Source organism: Eupeodes corollae, chromosome 3, assembly GCF_945859685.1.
Source record: "Eupeodes corollae chromosome 3, idEupCoro1.1, whole genome shotgun sequence".
Classification (NCBI taxonomy): domain Eukaryota; kingdom Metazoa; phylum Arthropoda; class Insecta; order Diptera; family Syrphidae; genus Eupeodes; species Eupeodes corollae.
Window position 1 is genome coordinate 17,329,475 of NC_079149.1, and position 19,688 is coordinate 17,349,162.

The following is a 19,688-nucleotide window of genomic DNA, read 5'->3' on the forward strand; positions in this document are numbered from 1 at the left end:
CGTGAGGTCGAAGCTCTATTGTCATAGCATGCATTGAATTCCTATGGCTGAACTCGTAAACGTCAGGTGAAGCCGAAGTTGAGAGTGTTTGTGATGCAGCCATTAATTTCTTTCAGCTTTAAAGAAGCTGCGTCCAATCGTAATAAGTTTCTTGCTTTTGCTCAATTCTGACTCAGAAATTGAAAGAAAAACATAATGACATTTTTAGTTACGTGTTTTCAAAGACATTTTTAAACTCTTATTTAAATTGCAGAAACAAGAGCGTGCAACTAAGTCGTTAATTTTATAATAAAATTTCTTGGATTCAGTTGTAATCAATCGAATTTCTTCGCTGAGTGAAGTTTAAATATTTTACTACCATTTTTATTTATTTATATCATTTAATCGGTTTCACTTTTTTCATTTCCCATATCCATGAAACGCGAAGCATGCAAATATATGCCTATGGAATGAAGTTCTACAGGGTTTTCCAATAAAAAGTGCTCTTTAAAATTGTTGAAAATTCATTGTTGCAGCGTGTATCATTTCATGTCTAGTAATGTCATAGTTTTTACTTGTCAACTGTCAAAAGTTAACAACTTCGAAAGCGCCATCTAGCAGTCGATTTTAAATTGAATCCTCTTCTTGGGAAAACCTTTTTATTATTAAATTGAAGTTCACAAAAGATAAAAGGGCCACGCCTGCTGCAAATGATTATTATCAATGAATTATATAAGTACCCCCCACATAATGAAGATACTTATAACGTTTTTTTTACGTCGCAGTCAAAGAATTCTGATAATGCAATACATAATTGCTGAATTTATCATTTTATTTGCGTTTAATATAACGAATGGAGTATAGATGTTCCATATAAGCATTTTATTCATACCTTTAGCAATCTTGAAAATTATTATCTAATTGAAGTTAAAGCGAAAATTTCAAGAACACACTCCATTTCGTTTCGATTAAATTATTATTATATTATCTAATGCGGGAAAGTTTGCACTTTGTTTCGTTACAACTTTTTTTCACCTTTTAAATGGATTTCCCTATACACGCGACGACGCGACGTGAAGACCGATGATAGGTGCAATTTTATAATTAGATAAGTGTTTTTATTTTTATCAATTAAATATAATGAGAATTTTTTGATAGATGTCTACGAGTGTATAGACATTATGGAAATAAATTGAGCGTGAACTTGATGAATAATTTATGTATTTGCAAATTATTAATTCATATTAAGCTAGTTTCTTTCAATCTTCAAATGAATAATAATAATCAGTTAGATGTCAGAGAATTAATGGGAAGAAATGTAAATTCTTCTTCCGAAGAATAAATGCTTTTTGACGTCTAACTGAGGGTTAAAAAATGCATTCAGTTCCTATTTTGATTTTACAATATTTAAATGTCAATGACCTAAATATGGCCGACGCACGACCCTGTCACTAATTAAGCATTTTTTTTATTAGATAACAATAATGTGTCCTTCAAAGGGGAACCCCTGTTTTATCAGTTGGTCTATATAAACAAGAAACCAAATTCTATAATCTATTGCATCAGACTGTTTGTTTTGAAAATCCATTGCAACTCTATGAATACAGATATTTACATATGTCATATATTTACAAACGCTCCTTTGGCTGTTGTCATCGTCGCCAATTGTCATTGGTTAAATAGTGAATACGTTTTATCTTACGAAATTATTAGTATATTTAACGATAAATTTGCCATTTGATTATGAATTCCACCCATCACGAGGATGAAGGAGATAAGAAAATGATTTTGGTCACACTCATATGGACTGTTTCATAGATAACATTATTTGATATGCATAATTTAACATTGTTAACCACTTGATACCTGACTGCTGTGACCTTAAAGAGGATTTAAGTACTATCAATAGAATTTGATAAAGTGCGTAGTAACTTAAATCATATCGGAGCAAAATTTTTGAACGATTTAGTAAAAGATTACAGCCATTTTCAGAAATTTACTAAGCTTAAAAGATGATTTACCAAATTTTTAAACCATGTTAACATCTTATTAACTCTTAAAAATTTGACAGATGTCATATGGATTTGCTTAATTCATATGATATCCGTACAATGAATCTTAGAAGAGCAGTGGATGGAATGGTCCAGTAAATAGTTGGGAATTTAAATCAATAGGTCCGTTTAGCGTATTTGCTCTGTTTATTTTCACGAACTGTCACTAGACATAATATTTGGATGCTCGTTTTTTAAAAGGAGGGTTAAGATGGAAGAGCAGCTCGACAACTATCGATGGATTTCAAAAATATCACAGCCAACTCTTGTGAACAAATGCTCGACAAAACACTAAGGCTCAACAACATCAGTATCAATGTAAACGCAAAGCCATGCTGTTGAGCATGCTCGTCCATGTAAACCTCCCTATTAAACTGAAATAAAAGGTTCAAAATTTTGGACTCCCTTAGTAAATCGCTAAACAATTAACAAATTGGTAACAAGTCAATTGTTAAACCTTTAGCGCTAGGTTTTCTAAAATGTTCGCCAAAGAGTTTGAAAAAAAAGAAGTTTCATTTTTAATAGAACGCTATTTAGCGAGCTGTCACTTTTGAAGCTGTCAAATGCTTAATTTGGACAGTTTATATTTCTAAGATCTCTCGGGCATCCATATTCTTACATACTGTCAGAAATCGGTAAACTGAATTTTTATGCTTCGATTTCTCAAGAACTCTCTAAATCTCCTATTAGTCACGAAGATGGAGCTCGAGCTCGAGGTATATCCAACATTGTGGAGGAAGCTGTGGACATTTATACCACTCTGTTTAACAACGTTCTGAATAATGCATATTATCCAGCCCGTTGGAAAATAGCTGTGGTACATCCTCCCCCGAAAAAAGGAAAGGACAACTCGAGTATGGCGAATCTCCGGTCGATAGGCCCGCTGCCGAGTATCAGTAAGGTTTCCGAGGAGGTTATAAATAGAGCTCTGTCCAAGTGGACTGAAAACAAACAAATAATTCCAGATAATCAGTTCGGCCTTAAGGCGGGACATGACTGACACTATTCATGCTGCGTCTAAGATTGTACGGGTGCTTGTCTGGTTGACTTGGAGAAGACCTTCGACACCGTATGGTTAGAGGGTCTGTAAACCACTGTTGTGTATGCTTTATGACATTCTTAATGGCAGACGCAAATCTTTGAAATAGTCTTTAACAGGGAGCGGTTAACTCGCCGATCTTATTTAGCATTTACACCACAAATCTGATAGCAAGTCTGACTCAGGCAATAGCGTACGCCGAAGACCTAATTGCGTACAGAACGGCACAAGGTTATCAACACACTTTTGCAGGGTGACTTTGACAAGTTATTGAAAGTCAACATTCAAAAATGCGAAACTATTCTGTTGAGGACTCCGCTGTATGAAGCCTCAAAGGATACGAGAAAGAACTGGAAAAATCTAGTGATCGTTGGACCAAATCGACAGCCCCTGGCGAATAAAAGTGTAATAAAATACCTTGGCATCTGGTTGGATCACTACTTGTATTTCGACAGACATAAGTGCTGCTCCAGCAAGAGCTAGGGGAGCCTTTGGCCTGACAAAATAGTGGCAACATTCCGCCCGAAGCTTTCCTCTATTAAGACAATCGAGGGTTGATACAGGATAGGGAGGTGGTTCCGCTAATCAACCACGTCAGCCGTTAAACTGTAGATAGGTGACTCCTTTACAGTCGAGACGTATTCGCACTAAACGGTGCCAAGCGCCTTCGGTTCAGTAGGACTTTTTCCGATAGGGACCGAAGAAATAGGGTGAGGCAGGAGAACCAGTTTTGGTGGCTTCAAATTGAGAATGTCATTTAGAGTTATCTAGGGCGTTTGGTCTTGGCGGGCTAACATAGGTTTAAGGATTAGGATAGGGACAATCCTAAAAACTTTCTGTGCAACAGGTTTAACTTCAATAGCTCGTGGAAATAAATTCCCAGGTACTGGACGGTCTTCTTGGTTGAAAGTGACGATCCATCTGGGAGTTTCAACTTCAAGTTTCTGAATATTGTCGCTCTTTGAGATCCTCTACAGACAACAATTGACGGCCTTCTGAAGCAAATGAGATTCGGCTTTGATGCGTTGATTTTAATACCCCATTTATGGTAAACATCAAAGAGACGGTTGATGTGTGCTTCTACTTTCTTCACGGCTATATATGGTGACATTGAGGAGCAGTAGATCAATGAATCATCGGCGTATAGAAGGTTCTCGCAGTTGACGGGGTAAGGTTGGTCAGATGTCAGGATGCTGTATAAAAACGGTCTGAGCTTCGATCCTTGGGCAACTCAAGCCCTGATGTTCTTCATTGACGATGAGCATTTCTCCAACTGTACATAAAATTTTCTGGAAGAAAAAAAGGAAAAATAATTCTTATTAGTGCAGAAGGCATCCAACGGTGACACGATGGCTATTAAGAGCTGCGGTGACGTAGTGATGAAACTTCATGAAAGAAAGCAGCGTCGATTGTTTTTCCCGAAAACCAAACTGCATGTCAGGAATTATACTGTTTTCACAGCAGAAGTTTTTTAGTTTCCTTAATATAAGTTCCTCCAGAAGTTTGCTGATGTTGATACTGGTCTGTAGTTAGAAATGTAGGATCTCCTTTCTTGTGAATTGCCACGATCTTAGCAGTTTTCAATTTTTGGGGAAAGAAGTCGTTGTTGAGGCAGTTGTTGAAGATGATTGTCAAAAATACAAACACTGCTTGCGGGAGTCTTTTCAGGATAAATAAGTTAAAGAAATTCATATAAGCAATAAGCACTGCATAAGGATAAGAAACTTGTCAATGCCGAAAATATGTCACACTTAGATCAAGATCAAAATAAAACCACCAGTTTGCCCACATACTGATTATGATGATGACCCACAGCCAAGTACTTCTTCAAAATGCCAAGAAATTAGTGTAAGAAATCGGTTATGTCTTCCAAATTTGGCAAGAGTTTGTGATTAATACGGTATTTCAGATTGATCAGCAGCAGCAGTTGTGAGTGCAGTCTAACAGGATGTTGGCTTGGTAACCACTGCAAATGTCGAAAACGTCATAGATAGAAGTAAAGTTCGTAGGGCCATAAAACGACAAAGAGAAGATCTCCAACCTCAAGACTGTCTTTCGAACATTGAAAGCATTTATTTCGATGGAAGAAAAGATAGGACATTGGTTTTTGTGAAAAACGAGGCAAACGATTTTACAGAGGAACTAAAGTAATGGAACATATTTCACTAATAACGGAACCGGGTTCAAACTACCATATTCTCTAGAAAAGGCAAAACTATAGCGGATTCTATTAACTCCTTTCTTGCGGACAGAGAACTGGATTTAAGTAAACTATCTCTTGTTGGTTGCGATGATACTGCTAGAAATACTGGTTGGAAAAGTGGGTTTATCCGGCTAATGGATGAATGAAGCTGGGGAGACCACTGCAATGGTTCATATGCCAACTACATGCAACAACAATTTAATAAATATGCCTCTGCGTCATTTATTTATTTAATTGGATGGAGCTACATTAGGACCTCAAATCTATTTAGGACACATTGGAAAGGCGCTGAAAAATTGTTGTGACCTTCCTGTTATTGAGTTTTTACCAATCCTAGGGAACCTATTTGCTTTGTCAAAAGAAATCTAAGATACTTTAAGTACGGATGAAGAATATTTATTTTAAATGTGTGACGCTATAAGTAAAGGATCCTGTCCCAGAAATCTCTCCAACAGAAACCCAGGAAAAATGGCACACTCTAGGTGGTTGACAGCTGCCAATAGAATTCTAAGGCTTTATGTTGCCACGTCTTAAAACTTAAAAATACTTGCAGAATACATTGTAAAGGTGTATGGCCCAGTTTGGTTCAGTGTAAAAGAAGACAGTTCTTTCCAAAAAGGCCCAAGTCACCTTTTCGAATTAGTAAATTTGTCAAGATGCTTCAATTCGAGCTTAAGAGATATAATTGACCCCGTTATTCAACGCAATTCTTATTTTTCACATCCGGAGAACATATTAATGGCAATGCTTTGTGATGAAAGACCTAACACCAGAGAACTGGGGTTAAGAAAAATTATCCAAGCTAGAAAAAGACATATGTCGTCAGTTAGAGTCTTTGAACTACCGAAATTAAACTTCAATGCCAAAGATTATCTTGACTTTAATATCTGGACCGAATCACAAGTTACAGCACCCCCATTATTGGAGAAAATGAGCGATCAGGATTTAGAAGACATTCTACAAAAAAAATTCCAATCGACATGTCATTTCTAAACTACCCTTGGCAAACTACATACACTGCCAATCACTAGGATGAGGCCACATATTTTTCAACCGATTTTCGTTCTTCATACCTGCTGGAAATTTCGTACCAATAAAAATTTACTACATTTGAGTAGACATTTAGATAGATATTTTCTTTAAAAAAAGTAATAAAATTAAGGGGTTAAATAGAAAAAGCAGTTGGAATTTCCCTACATTAATTAAAGAGCTACTTAAAAACAGTATGAAAAAGTGCGTCACTTGGATGAGGCCACATGAAAAATCTTATAAAATATCAAAAAAATGAAAGAAATGTTTACAGTTTTTGGTTTTCAAACATTTATTTATTAAGTTTTTCTCAATTAATAATGAGTATGCCCCCCATTTTTCGATATGACCTCTATTAGACGGTTTGGAATGGAATCATAAAGTTTTTTTAAATAGTCAAATGAAATCTCGTCCCAGGCATCACGGATAGCTTCAATTAAGGAGTCCTTGTCTTCAAATTGTCTACCGCCTTCATAAACTTTTCGAGATAGCCATGCCCATACGTTTTCGATTATGTTCAAGTCCGGTGAATAGGGTGGCCATGGCAAAAGCTCTACGTTTTCTGATAAAATCCAGCTTTTGACAACCCTGGAAGTGTGAATGGCGGCATTGTCTTGTTGGAAAATCCAAAGCAGAGGTCCAAAAATATTTTTCATCTTCGGAAATGAGTGTTCCAACAAGTATTTGTTGCTGTTTCCGTTCATTGTTAGAGAAAGAAACTCCAATTCGATTTTGCCATAGTAGGTGATAGCTCCCCACACCATAACACCTGATGTACGGCTGTGATGTCCTCCCAAAATTAGTTCCTCTTTTCTTAAATCATGGAAATAAAAGTTGTAACCATCGGGGCCGTCAAGGCTAAACTTTTTTTCATCAGAAAAGACGACGCGTTTCCATTGACTGCTCCAAGAGACATGTTCTGTTGCAAAGTTCATTCGCAGCTCCTTGTGTACTTGCTTTAGAACAAGTTTCTTTTTGAGTTTTCTTCTCTGGATAGTACCATCTTTTCTTATTATCCTTCGGACTGTCGAAATACTGGCTGATACTCCGCTTTTGGACCATATTTTAGCAGCTGATTGAGTAGAATTTGAAGCAATACGTAAAATTAACCGCTTTTCTCGTGATGTTGTTGCTTGGGCTGTGCGTCCTTTTTGGTTTTTTTTCATAGTTTTGAGGATCAGCAAGATAGTTGTTTACAACTGTCTTACTTCTGTTCAGCTTCCTTGCTATTTCTCGGCTTGAGAGTCCCACTCCTTGAAAGCATCGATTTGTCCTCTTTCTGCTACTATCAACGTCTTTCCGGAACCCATTTGTAGTTGAAATTTAATAAAAATAGTTATTTGTAAAACGTTCTTAAATATTGTAACCCAAATTTTGAAAAAAATTGCTGATCTGAACTTCTACAACGAAATATTCGCAATGGCCTCATCCTAGTGACTCACTTTTTTATATCCTTTTTAGGTAGCTCATTCCAAAGGTCTTTTCTAATTAACCCTATAATTGTATCACTTTGTTTTAAGAAAATATGTACCTACTCTCATGTAGTAAAATTTTCCGGGTTAAACAAATTCCAACAGGTATCGGACCGAAAATCGGTTGAAAAATATGTGGCCTCATCCTAGTGATTGGCAGTGTATGTCAAATTGACGTATACATACATATCTCCATATTTTAAAGTAACTCTGACTGTTACTGTGCATTGACAGGAACTGTCAGATTTACTTCAATACAAAATAATATGGCTTATTTAATTTCTTGCCATCAAATCAAACAAAGCATTACAATCTTCTTTCTTAAGTTTCTTGTCAAAATTAAGTGTGAACGCAAACGATTTCTTTAATCGCTGATTTGTGAAATATGTTTTCTGCTCAAAGATACTTCATTGTTGAGTATCTTTGGTCTTGAAATGTATGGCTTGTTAAAGATATTGAAACATGCAACTATCTCAGTCAAATAAATGTTAACAAAGTATTTTTGGCTTGATTTTTCATGATTACATTTTAGTTTCTGGTTCTAATAGAAGATAAGTTTGATTTCATTTTAGAATTTATTTGAAGAATTTCTATTTCATAATTTTGGAAAAAGTTTAATTCATAATTTCATCAGATATTAAAGTTTTTCTTCTTCGGCTTCTTTCAAGGGCATTCAAGTATTTATAAAATCATTCTTCAATGTATATAAGTAACTTTGAGATAAGGAATCTTGTTTTTCTGGCGTTTAATATTCTCATTATCTAAATTAGACGATCAATCAAAATGTTTGATAAGATCTTTTATTTTTTGTGTTAGAGTTATAAAAGAGTCAAATTAAAACTTGATGTTTCGATTGTGCTTTTAAACATCTATAAAGTCATCAATTAGACATTTGTAAGTGAGGAACACTAAGGGTGACTAGTGACATACTAAATGAAAAAGCCCAACCGGAAAAACCTAAAGTCACTAATTTCTTTTTTTAATTATTTGTTGCCCTGTCTAGTTCTAACAAAAATTAAGTGTTCTTTCTTTTGTTTAAATAAATATACTCGTAAATATAGGTAAAAGATAAAAAAGAAGTTAAATAAAAAATTGATTATATGGCAACACGAAATTTATATTTATTTATATTTTACTATCTAAAACAGAAGTAAACAATAATAAGGCTTGAACAACATCCCCAGCAGCAATTATCTATCATTTCGTTATCACGATCTTAAACGTGAATAGCAATAATTATTTTTATGATGTTTTTTTTATGAAAAGAATGAATGAGCGTTTCTAGAGCAGGCCTGATAGACACTAAAAGAACTTTAATTATCAAAATTTAAATTTATTTCTAGGTCAAGTTGACGAAATATAAAAAAACTAACATACAAAAATATTACTTACAACTTGTAGTTGCTATGGTGATTAATTAGAAGCATCTTTAGCGAAATTTTATCAGTTTGTAGTTTTTATAGTGTGCCTGAAGGCTCAGCTAAAATACAGAAAGCTTTTTTGACAGTTCTTCAGTCGTGTAACATTGTTTTATTATGGGAAATGACTGTCAATAAGTTAACAAAAAAAATCGTGATCCTAATCAGTGACTTGTCGGCATATTTATCTGTATATCCCATTTTTATAAAGATGATTTGCAACAAAACAAATGTACGTGCAAACTTATTCGGTTAATGAATCCACCTGTACAACATGAAAACCTGAAGATATGATTTTAAGTCCGGAAAGCGATAAACAACTCGTGCTTGCCCCCAGGAGCCAGTTATAGCTATTATTGGATTTTATCATTTAAGCCAATCACAGGAAGTTTTTGACAGTTAGCTAAGAGCGATCATAGAAAATTCCCGTCATTAAAACGAAATCTACTGATTAAAGGGCCAGTTATAGCTATCATTGAAATTGATCCTGAAAAATTTTTGAATCGATATTTGAAGGTGTTTCCTTTGATTAGAAATGAAAATTATATACTGATCGATCGGAAATCACACAAATAATTTTTTTTTATGAACAAAAAGTGTAATTGCGCATTTATTTTTCTCTAAAAATGTATTTTTCTATTTTCCGGACGTAAATTCATTTTCCGGAACAGCTGATACTTTTGTGTTCAAAAGTGAAACGAATCGTTTCACTGATTTGGGTTCCGATTTCACACAGTTCCAATGACAGATTTCAAAAATTGTCGGTGGATTTCAATCAGAAATTTTTTTCAATGACAGAACTTTTTAAGGATAGCTATAAACGATGTCATGGCACAAGGCGGAGCAGAGCTCCTTCGGTTCAGTAGGGCTGTGTCCGAACGGGACCGAACTGATAGGCTGAAGCAGGAGAACCAGTTTTGGTGGCTTCAATCGGCACTTGATAGTGGGTAGTTGGGATGGGGTTTAAGCCTTGGCCGGCTTACATACTTGTTTTATAGTTTTAGGGTTTAGTTTTAAGTAGAATAGGCATGGTGGCACAAAAAAAAAAATACAAAAAAAAATACATGGAATATAAAAAAAAAAAACATACAAAAAAAGACAGTTAAATATAAAAACAAAAAACGTTAGATTTGCTGCTGTGGTTGTTCTAGTTTTAAGTAGTTTATAGGTAGAATAGGTAGTTTAAGTTAGTTTTAAGTTTTATATTAGGGACCTTATTTAAGTAGTTTTTAAGCAAAATCAAAAAGGATATTGATATTAGTTTTTTTTTTAATTTTCTAATTAATACAATAATAAATAAAATTGAATTGAAGTTAAAATAGATCTTAGGGCCGAAAGGCATTAGTTTTAAGTGTTATAGTTTAACTTAGAGTGTCCGTATGGGACCATTAAGTTAGTTGTAAGTTATGGATAATTAGGCTAGTTTTATGAATTTTTGTCTAGCTTTAAGATAGGTTAAGAATGAATTAATAATAATGAAAAAAAAAATAGCTATAAACGACCTGTCAAAAAATTTGAATGTTTGTTTTCAATGATGAAAACCAATGATAGCTATAACTTGCGCCTAAAATCCACATAAATACGTTCATTGGAATTGTGTATAATTGTGTATTTTTTTGACAGAATAGAATCCGCTGTTCAGGAAAATATATATAGAAAAACGAATAAAACTTCTTTTATTAAAAAAAACTCTTTGAGTGGTTTCTAAGCCATCAGACATTTGTCGTTTTTATATCTAATCAAAATATTTGGCCAGTTTATTTTTCTTAAATCTCAGAGATGTTTGTATTCTCAAAAAGATCAAAAGAATTTCCCAAACACAGTTTTCCACTTTAGGTGTCAAACAATTCTAAGGATGAAATTTTTATGAACTAGAGTTCTAAATAACTAAAAGAAAATTAATGCTAATTTGACGTTTAGCTTAAATATTCTATTTACATTTAACTTTCCTGTTCTGTCAATCAGACTAAAAAATATCTCTGAAATTTTAGAAAAATAAACTAATCAATATTTATAGAATAATAGAAACTTACTCGAATAAATAGCTAAATATTAATAGATGTTAGTGTTCTACGCTATATCAAAAAAGTGTTCGTACAGGTGATTCTTCAAAATAATAGCTAAGGTATTTAAAGAAAACCAGATTTCCATTCCATTTATTCAGCCCTATCACAAATTCCATCGTATTCAAAACTATGCTACGTTTCCCGATCACAAATTCCATCGTAGTAGATTCGGAGTGAAAAAAGCATTTACGATTTTCAATGTTCGTATAAATTGGCATCACGGAATTCGAATAAAATGGAATGGAATGGAATGGAATGAAAATAACTTTTTCCCCGTTTAATAATTTGTGTCGGACGCTGAAAGAAAACGTTTAATTTAAGGAAAAATGTAAGTAAATTTACAAATTCTATTGTTTTATAAATAATTGTTTGATTTTAAAGGGCAAAAACGACCAAGGCACAATATGAAAGGCTCTATGAGCTAATGAGTCATCGCAAGCTAAATCAACAAATGACATAGACGTCTTTCGAGAGCCTTTAAAACGGTTGTCAAATTTGAGGAAAAAGAGGACTGTGCTATACCAACTTCGTAATCATTTCCAACACCAAGTTGATATCCACCTTCAGGTATAATGAAGAAGAGAAAACCCTAGGGTCATACTCCTGTTTCAACAGATCCAAAACATACTTGAATGCTGCTTTATTTAGACGAAAATTTTTTTGTAATCTGTAAGGTATTCAAATTAGACTTTCAAAAATATATATAGGTATATATAAGTTCACATATTTAACTTACATTTGGTCATTTAACTCAAGCATCTCTGAGAATTTGTCTTTGAACTTTTAGTTTTTTCTTTCTTAATGTAGCTTCTTCAGTGATGGCAATAATTGCAAAGGCCAATGAATCCATTTTGTTAGAAATATGATCAAGTTTATGTGATTTTTTAAAAAAAGAAGTTTGTTTTGAGTTTTAGCACCATCTGTTTTGTAATAAGAATTGAATTCAATGTGTAATTTGTTTAATTTTATTTTGACATAAATCAAAATGAAAGCGTTCAATGCGGAAATACTTGTTTTGAATCCACTCGGATTTTTTTAAGGCAGTTTACCGTAGATCGGGGAGGAGCTGTCCGTACGGCGAAATATTACGATATAATTTGTGATAGGGCTGATGACTTGTGTTCGATTCTCAGACCTTTCTTCCTAAATAGTCCCAAAGATGCTCAATGGGATTAAGGTATGGGGATTGGGGAGGATGAGGCAATTTTGATTTAACATTATAGAGAAGCTATAATCCTTGATTAATGTTTAGGATCGTTGTCTTGCACAAGTAAAAAGTCGTCTTTAAGGCCAATTTTTAAAGCGCTTGCACACCATTGGATCCCATAGCTCCCCAGACCATAACATTTCCGCCTCCATGTTTTACCGTTGATTGCCAAATCTTCACACCTATCTGCGACCGTCCGACCCAATGACATTAAACTTGCTCTCGTCAAGGAATAACACATTCTTCCAAAAATCATCTGGTTTCGAAACGTAGTTCAAGCGTTTTGAAACGTTTGCTTTTGAAATTAAGGGTTTTGTTTGTACCAGACGAACTTTATATCCCTTTGAATGCAGAAAGTTCGTAACAGTTTGAGGGTTAAGCGATATTTCATCATTTGCTTGAATGTCAGCAGCTATTTTAGGAGCACTTAACTTGGGATCAGCCTTTACAATTCTTTCAAATTTGCGTTGCATATCAGCTTGAGCGTCTAGTATTTTTTTTGTTGACCTCTTCCTGGGCCACTTCAAAGCTTTTATTTTTCAAATAATTTTTTAATACATATTGAACTGTAGACCGTCGTCTACCAATAGTTGACGATATCTCAGCATAACTTTTTCCGTCGTTTCTTAGTTTAAAAATCAGTTTTCTTACTTCAAGAGGCTTATGAGAAGCCTCCATTTTCAAAATAAACTTCACAAAATTAAAAACAAAAAACAATTGAAAAGATTAATAAACCACGGCATACTGAAACTAGATCTCTCAATATCATTACAGCACACAATTTACATTTCAAAAAGAACCGTTATTTTCATTTTGTTAGAGAAGAGAGCAGTGCACGATCATTTATTTGATGTTTGAGCAATTTTTTGACATTCCTGTCAAAACGAAAATAGTGCTATGTACTTCATAATTTGACAGATTTTCTCTTCATAAGAAAGTTATTAAACACACTTTTTCCTAGTTTATAGAACTGTTGTATTAAGTGTCCTGCATACGAACTCCATCTTATGTATTAACATACAGGATTTATTTCATAAAATTGCTTTAATAAGTTAGAAATTATAAACATAATTCAAATATGTTTAACGTGACCTTAAACTATTTTCGTTGCAATCAAGGCGTTTTCCACAAACCAGCGAATCATCGCAATAATTTAATTTTACAATGACCTAGATACCTCGTGTTACTTAAATGTCGAAATTATTAATATTTGTAGTAAATGCCACATGTAAAACAAAAGGTTGTTTTTTCCGTCACTGCTCCAAAGCAAATCATTCTGTCGGTTGGAATTTCCAAAATGGCTTCCTGTTACTGTAAATGAATTGTTAGAAAAATTAGCGGAAAATTGTGAACGATTTAGTAAATTTTTAAATCTATTTTCAGCAAATTACTAGGATCAAAAGTAATTTCGCTTATTTTAAACGATTTTGACATCTTACTATCTCTTTACAATTTGCTAAATCCATATGACATCTGTCGTTTATTTTTATTGGAGCAGTGGATGGAATGGTCCAGTCAATATTTTTCAATTCCAATTAATAGGTCTGTTTAAGCGTATTGGCTTTGTTTATTTTCACAAACTGTCACTTTTAAGACATGTTTGGATACTCGTTTTTTAATAAAAGGCAATTCGAAATTTAAAATTTAGCAGAACGAAAAGAAGGATTTAAAATTTTAAACTCCCTTAGTAAATTTAAAAGTATTTACCGAACTGCTATTTAAAGATTTAATGGAAATTTGTGTGAAATGATAGACGTCAAAAGTGTAGTACGTCAAAGTTAAAAGTTGGCCAACTCTTCCGACTCCGGCTGCGGCTCCGATTCCAGTTCCGTCGCGTTGTGTTCGTGCATCTGCATTTGCGTACTTTTAATATTTCGACAGGTATTCCGGTTATGATTCCGGCTCTGGCTCCTTCACTATTGTGTTCCAGCAGTAATTCGCCATTGATTATGACAGCGCATTCTTTTCTTTATTTGGATTATAAAATAGTTAACAAAATATCCAGTTTATGTTTCTAAGATTAAAAAATTCTGTTTTCTGAGTTTTTGTAGTGAAAACGAGACATTTTGTTCATATTTCTGAGAGTTAGAAAATCTCTGGGATCTTAGAAATATAAACTAGCCAAGTTTCCTTTGGATTTTTAAATGTCATTCCTCCATTGTCACAACGTAATAAATAAAAATCATCTTAAAAAAAAGAATACCTAAAATTGATTTGGAAACTACAAAAATAAAAACTAGCATGTGATTTAAACTGGAACTTATCAAAATTCACGTGATATGCGCCAAATACCAGACGTCCGGCGGCCTTAAAGGATTTTATTTACCAATCACGTGTAAAACACTATTGAAACCACAAATTTCCAATTAAATCTACCAACCATAAAGAATGGTCCATCATGAGTTTACTAAGTTTAATGTTTTGACAGTTCGTTGACCTTAACAACTGTCTGTCTGTCACTTGAACTTTCAAATTAAAGATAATGAATGAATAAAAAAACAATAATTATTTGTGTGTGTTTACAAATTATTATAGGTTTTAATTAATAATAATTTTCGTTATATAATTGTGTACATTTTGTAATTATAACGGAAGAGCTTGAGTAGTGGAAATTTCTGATTCAACACTGTTGACTTTATTTGTTGTTTGTTCGAAAATCGCTGTTGGTCCGGATGTGACGGGCTGATCTAACGGTGCGTTGTTAGCTGTCAAGTAAAATGGAGGTGAATTATCAAGAGCAGACGTCAAAGATGATTCATTTTCTTGATTGTTGTTATCATCATTATCATTATTTTGACGAGCTTGTGCCAACTGCTCTAAGGCTAACTGATGAGCCAGAAAGTGTTCACGTTTAGCTTTTTCTACTTCGGGTGTGTCTTTTATTTGTTCTGGTGATGAGGCTGCAGGTCCAACTGAATTATAATCACATGATGTGGAGACAGGTTTTGAAGTTTCTAACTGAGGAGGGTTGGTAGGTTCAACTGCAGTTGGTTGAACTGGAATTAAAGGAGTTCCGGGGTTAACATTGGTTTCTAAAAGATTCGTTAGAAAGGGATTCTTTTGGTCAGCATTAAAGATTGGAGCGGATGTTGTTGTTGTTATTGGTGGTTTTGGCAATGAAAGTGGTTTTTCCTTATTGTTGATTGAAAGGAACGGATTTCCTGGTTGAACCAAAAGTCCTCCTTGAGCAGCTGGAGTGAGTGGAAATCTTGAAGGTGGGAAAAATGGGTTTCCTCCGAGAAAGACTCCTGTCATTGGTGTCTCAAGTTTGGGAGAGGCTTGATTGATGGAAGCAACTAGCGGCTCAGGTGACAACTTTGATTCGAGTCCAGGCAAAGTTGATGATGGCGACGAAAATGAAGGATCCTGGCCAGCTTGATTGATACCTTGGATTGGAACTTGTTGGAAGATCGCTGTAGGTTGGCTGGAGACAGGTAGGCTTACCATTGGTGGAATAGCATCCGTCTGGTCTTGGCCATCTCGGGAAATGACAAAAGGAAAACCTTGGTTACTAGAAGAGTTGGTTTCTTTCTGTGGAAACAGATAAATCTGATTAGGTACACTTGGAATAGCTGCAGCATTAGCTGAGCCAGTTTGGGGATAGAAGATAAGCTGTCCCGATGGATTTGATGATAGTACATTTTGTCGAACTGCTGCAGGGTTACCAGTTGTTGAAGGATTTTGAGCTGGATGATCCAATTGTTGAACTAAAAATGGATTCTTCAGAGTTAAGACTCCTGGTACCGACGATGGCCCTAAAGTGATCGGTGAATTTGGAAATGCTATGTTCTGTGGTGTATAGAAATTATTGCCAGGTTGTAGACCAGGAACTTGGGAAAGAACTGTTCCGGACTCTGGATTCAAGAGAATTTGTTCTTGTTGTTTTGGAACTGTGACTGACAGTATTTGATGTTCGTTCAACTTTTGGTCACCCGTTGTTTGCTGAGAAACTGCATTCAGATTACTCACACCACTTTCTAAACTCGGTGCACTTCCTTTCTCTTGTTCAAGGCTGTCTTGAAAAGGTCTTTCATCGAATTCTTTTATTGGCTTCAATCGATCTTCTTTTGGCGAACCACTTAGACTTGCAGTTGCTCCAGAATCAGTGGAAAGTTTTCCATCGTTGTTTACGCGAACACCCAGAAGAGGATTTGGTTCCAAGTTGATAGTCCTTGAGATGCCGTGATTATCGATGTAACTAAAGAATCCCCGACCAAAGAGGCTTTCGACTGGAAATTCCCCTCTAGCTGGACTATACGAAAGTAACGCCGACTTTCCTGGGTAGACAATGGTGTGGGAGTTGACTGCAAGTCCACTTATTGCCACGAGGATAGAGATTAAAATCCAATTCTCCATATTTTTCTGTATGTTGAGGTATACTTGGTTTGCGATCAACTGATGACTTTAAGGCACTCCCTTAAGTCTTTTATAGCAAACACAGGATTCAGTATATCGAATAACTTGTTGACCTTCTCCATAGGTACTTGGTCATAATACATCGGTCGTGGTCGTGATTCTTGGGTATTTTAGTGATTCTATTTTTATTATACTGTTATGTGGCCTCCCTATGGTCTCCAACCACATCATCGCATAAAGGTGATTCGCTATTGCACGTCGTGCGTCGACGTATTGAAGTTGAATGCAAGTTTTATCTCAAGACGGAGACAATGACTTTTGCATGGGTGGAATGGCCATTGGACAAGTCTAAATATATTTTACATCCTAAGCGCCATAAGACTGGTTTTTGCCACAGGGCATCCGATATATACATTTTATTTCTTTAAGAAGCTCTTGTATATCTTATATCTTCTCATAGTTATATTATGATTAACCAGCCGACAGCGGCCCGGTCATTCGCATACGACGACATTGGCAATGATATCAATTGTAATTAATTAGTACTTATGGTCTCCCCCTTGAGCATTAGTCGTGGATAATCTTGCGGTTTATGGAATCCTGAAAGATGTTTAATGATGTTAAAACATGTTCTTGAAGTTTAATCCAACATTTATATAGTGGTTTAATAATGGCTTAAATAAATCATTTGAGTTGTAAATCTTTTTCCATGTTCTAGAAGGTTTATTTTAACAAGAGCTGCATGTTAACATTGAAGAAATAAATTGACTGCAGAGAAAGTGTTAACAACTTTGTGTCAGATTTGACGTTTTTGACAGAAACATTGTGTTTACAATGACATCTTTTGAGGCGACTCATTTTGGTGTCTAATGGGATGTTTTTCCTTTTTATCTGAGACGGAACCTGAACTGTCAAACTTATTATTTTTTACCTCTGAACGTTCAGAGTTTTAAATTTGTGTTTCTTTTTCCGTTATGAAAGTTTTCTGAACTTGCTCAAACCGCTGAGTTCAGATTAAAGCCTCTTGCACAAGAGCTACGAACGACGAACTGCAAACTGTGAATGTTCACATATTTTGACTTTTCTTTCACATGGGCTTTATTTCTATTCGGCGAATTGTCAATTTATAATAACCCTTTTCAACAAACAAAACAAGAGTGGTATAATTTTGAGGTTAAGTTGAGCGCGAACAATTTATTCTTAGCAGTGTGGATGGTATGTGGAACGCGAATAGAGTTTGACAGTTCGTAGTAACCATACTGCAATTCGTTACCACCAAATTGTTTTTACAAAATTGTCTTGTTTTAGAGAACAAAATGCAAATTTTAGTATCCTAACATTAGTGAAATTGACTTTTTGAAATGTGTTCGCTCTCATGTGCAAGGCGCTTTACTAAACATACCGACTTGAACGCTGAACACCAGCATCAGAACGTTATCCTCAGTTTCTAAAAAATAAATTAAATCTTGTTTGAATAGATTTAGATTTAGTTAGATTTTTTTATTTTATTTGTATTTTTGAATATTATTTCTCGTTTCTGTAGAATGAAAATTTCAAAACGTCAAATAGTCACAGCTAAGTGTAAAAAAACCAGTACTCTTTTAAATAGCATAAATTAGGAATTTTTATGAAGGTTTCATGAACATTAAGCAGCAGCAGCAGTAGTTGACATTTAAAAAACAACTCTATGGGTTTTTTTCGGTTTTGACATTTGACGTTTGACACGTTCTTTGTAAAAATCTACAGTTTTAATTAGACAACCTGGCGCTTTCCATTTTTAACCGCAAGCCTTGGTCACGTTCCGTTTGACCAGGCCCTCAAAAAACTCCTAATACTAAAACAAACAAATTTAATAGGAAAACCATCATTATCAATAAACTGTCAAATGTTAGTTAAAAATAAACATTATTCAAAAAGCATTTAAAGAAGCTAGCGACTGCATTATGACTGTACCTATGTATGTGAAAAATTAAAAGGTAAATACTTGTGTGATTCAAATGTCACAACTTCACTACTAACGAATGAACGAATATTCGTCCATTATGACATTTCAAGACTAGAATTAAATTTGTGGGTTAAGATGCAGGGAGAGAGGTGTTTCCACTAAGGCACCTCTCCTTATCCAAACGGCAGCGGAGGAATTCCCGAGAATGAATCAACGGTGGCGTCTACAGTTCAAATAAGGTTGAACTACTTAGTGAACACCTTATAGGGCTTCTACGACTTATTTGGAGCCCAGTCCAAAAAACCAACAGCGCTTCTTTGGATGCGGCTTCGTCATTGGAGCCAGACTTAGGCAAGAAGTCTTGAGCTATAAGTGCATCAATAAGCGCCTCTCGACCATACGCGCACGCCCCACAGAAGAGAAAGACGACAACACCAAAGATATGTTCTTCGAGCTCTTAGACAAAACATATGAGCAGTGTCCTAGCTATGATATTAAAATTGTCCTGGGCGATTTTAATGCCAAGCTAGGAAGGGAAGACATCTTTGGAATAATCGGGAAGAACAGCCTGCACGACAACACTTCCGACAACGGATTCAGGCTCATAGATTTTGCTGCGGGGCGAAACGTCATAGTAGCCAGTACGCGTTTTCCACACCTCAACATCCACAAAGGAACTTGGACTTCTCCAGATCAATCTACCGTCAACCAGATTAACCATATTGCGATCATTCCAGCATCATGGATGTCCGAACTTTCCGAGGAGTTTACATCGACTCGGACCACTACCTCGTTGTAGCTTCGCGTTTTCAGACCTGGGTTTCAAGCAGCCAACAACAAACCCCTGGTTTGATGAAGAATGTTGGCTCATGAGCTGTATGAGCACAAGAGGCGAGAGGAATGCCGACTTCTCAGAAGGAAAA

The 19,688-nt window shown here is 35.1% G+C and overlaps 1 protein-coding gene across 1 annotated transcript in view; it reads left to right on the forward strand.

Annotated features, from left to right (window-relative positions):
• Nucleotides 1-19,688, forward strand: part of LOC129949100 (electron transfer flavoprotein beta subunit lysine methyltransferase-like) — a 55,112-nt gene that overhangs the window by 4,166 nt on the left and 31,258 nt on the right. The gene's annotated exons all lie outside the window — the stretch shown is intronic.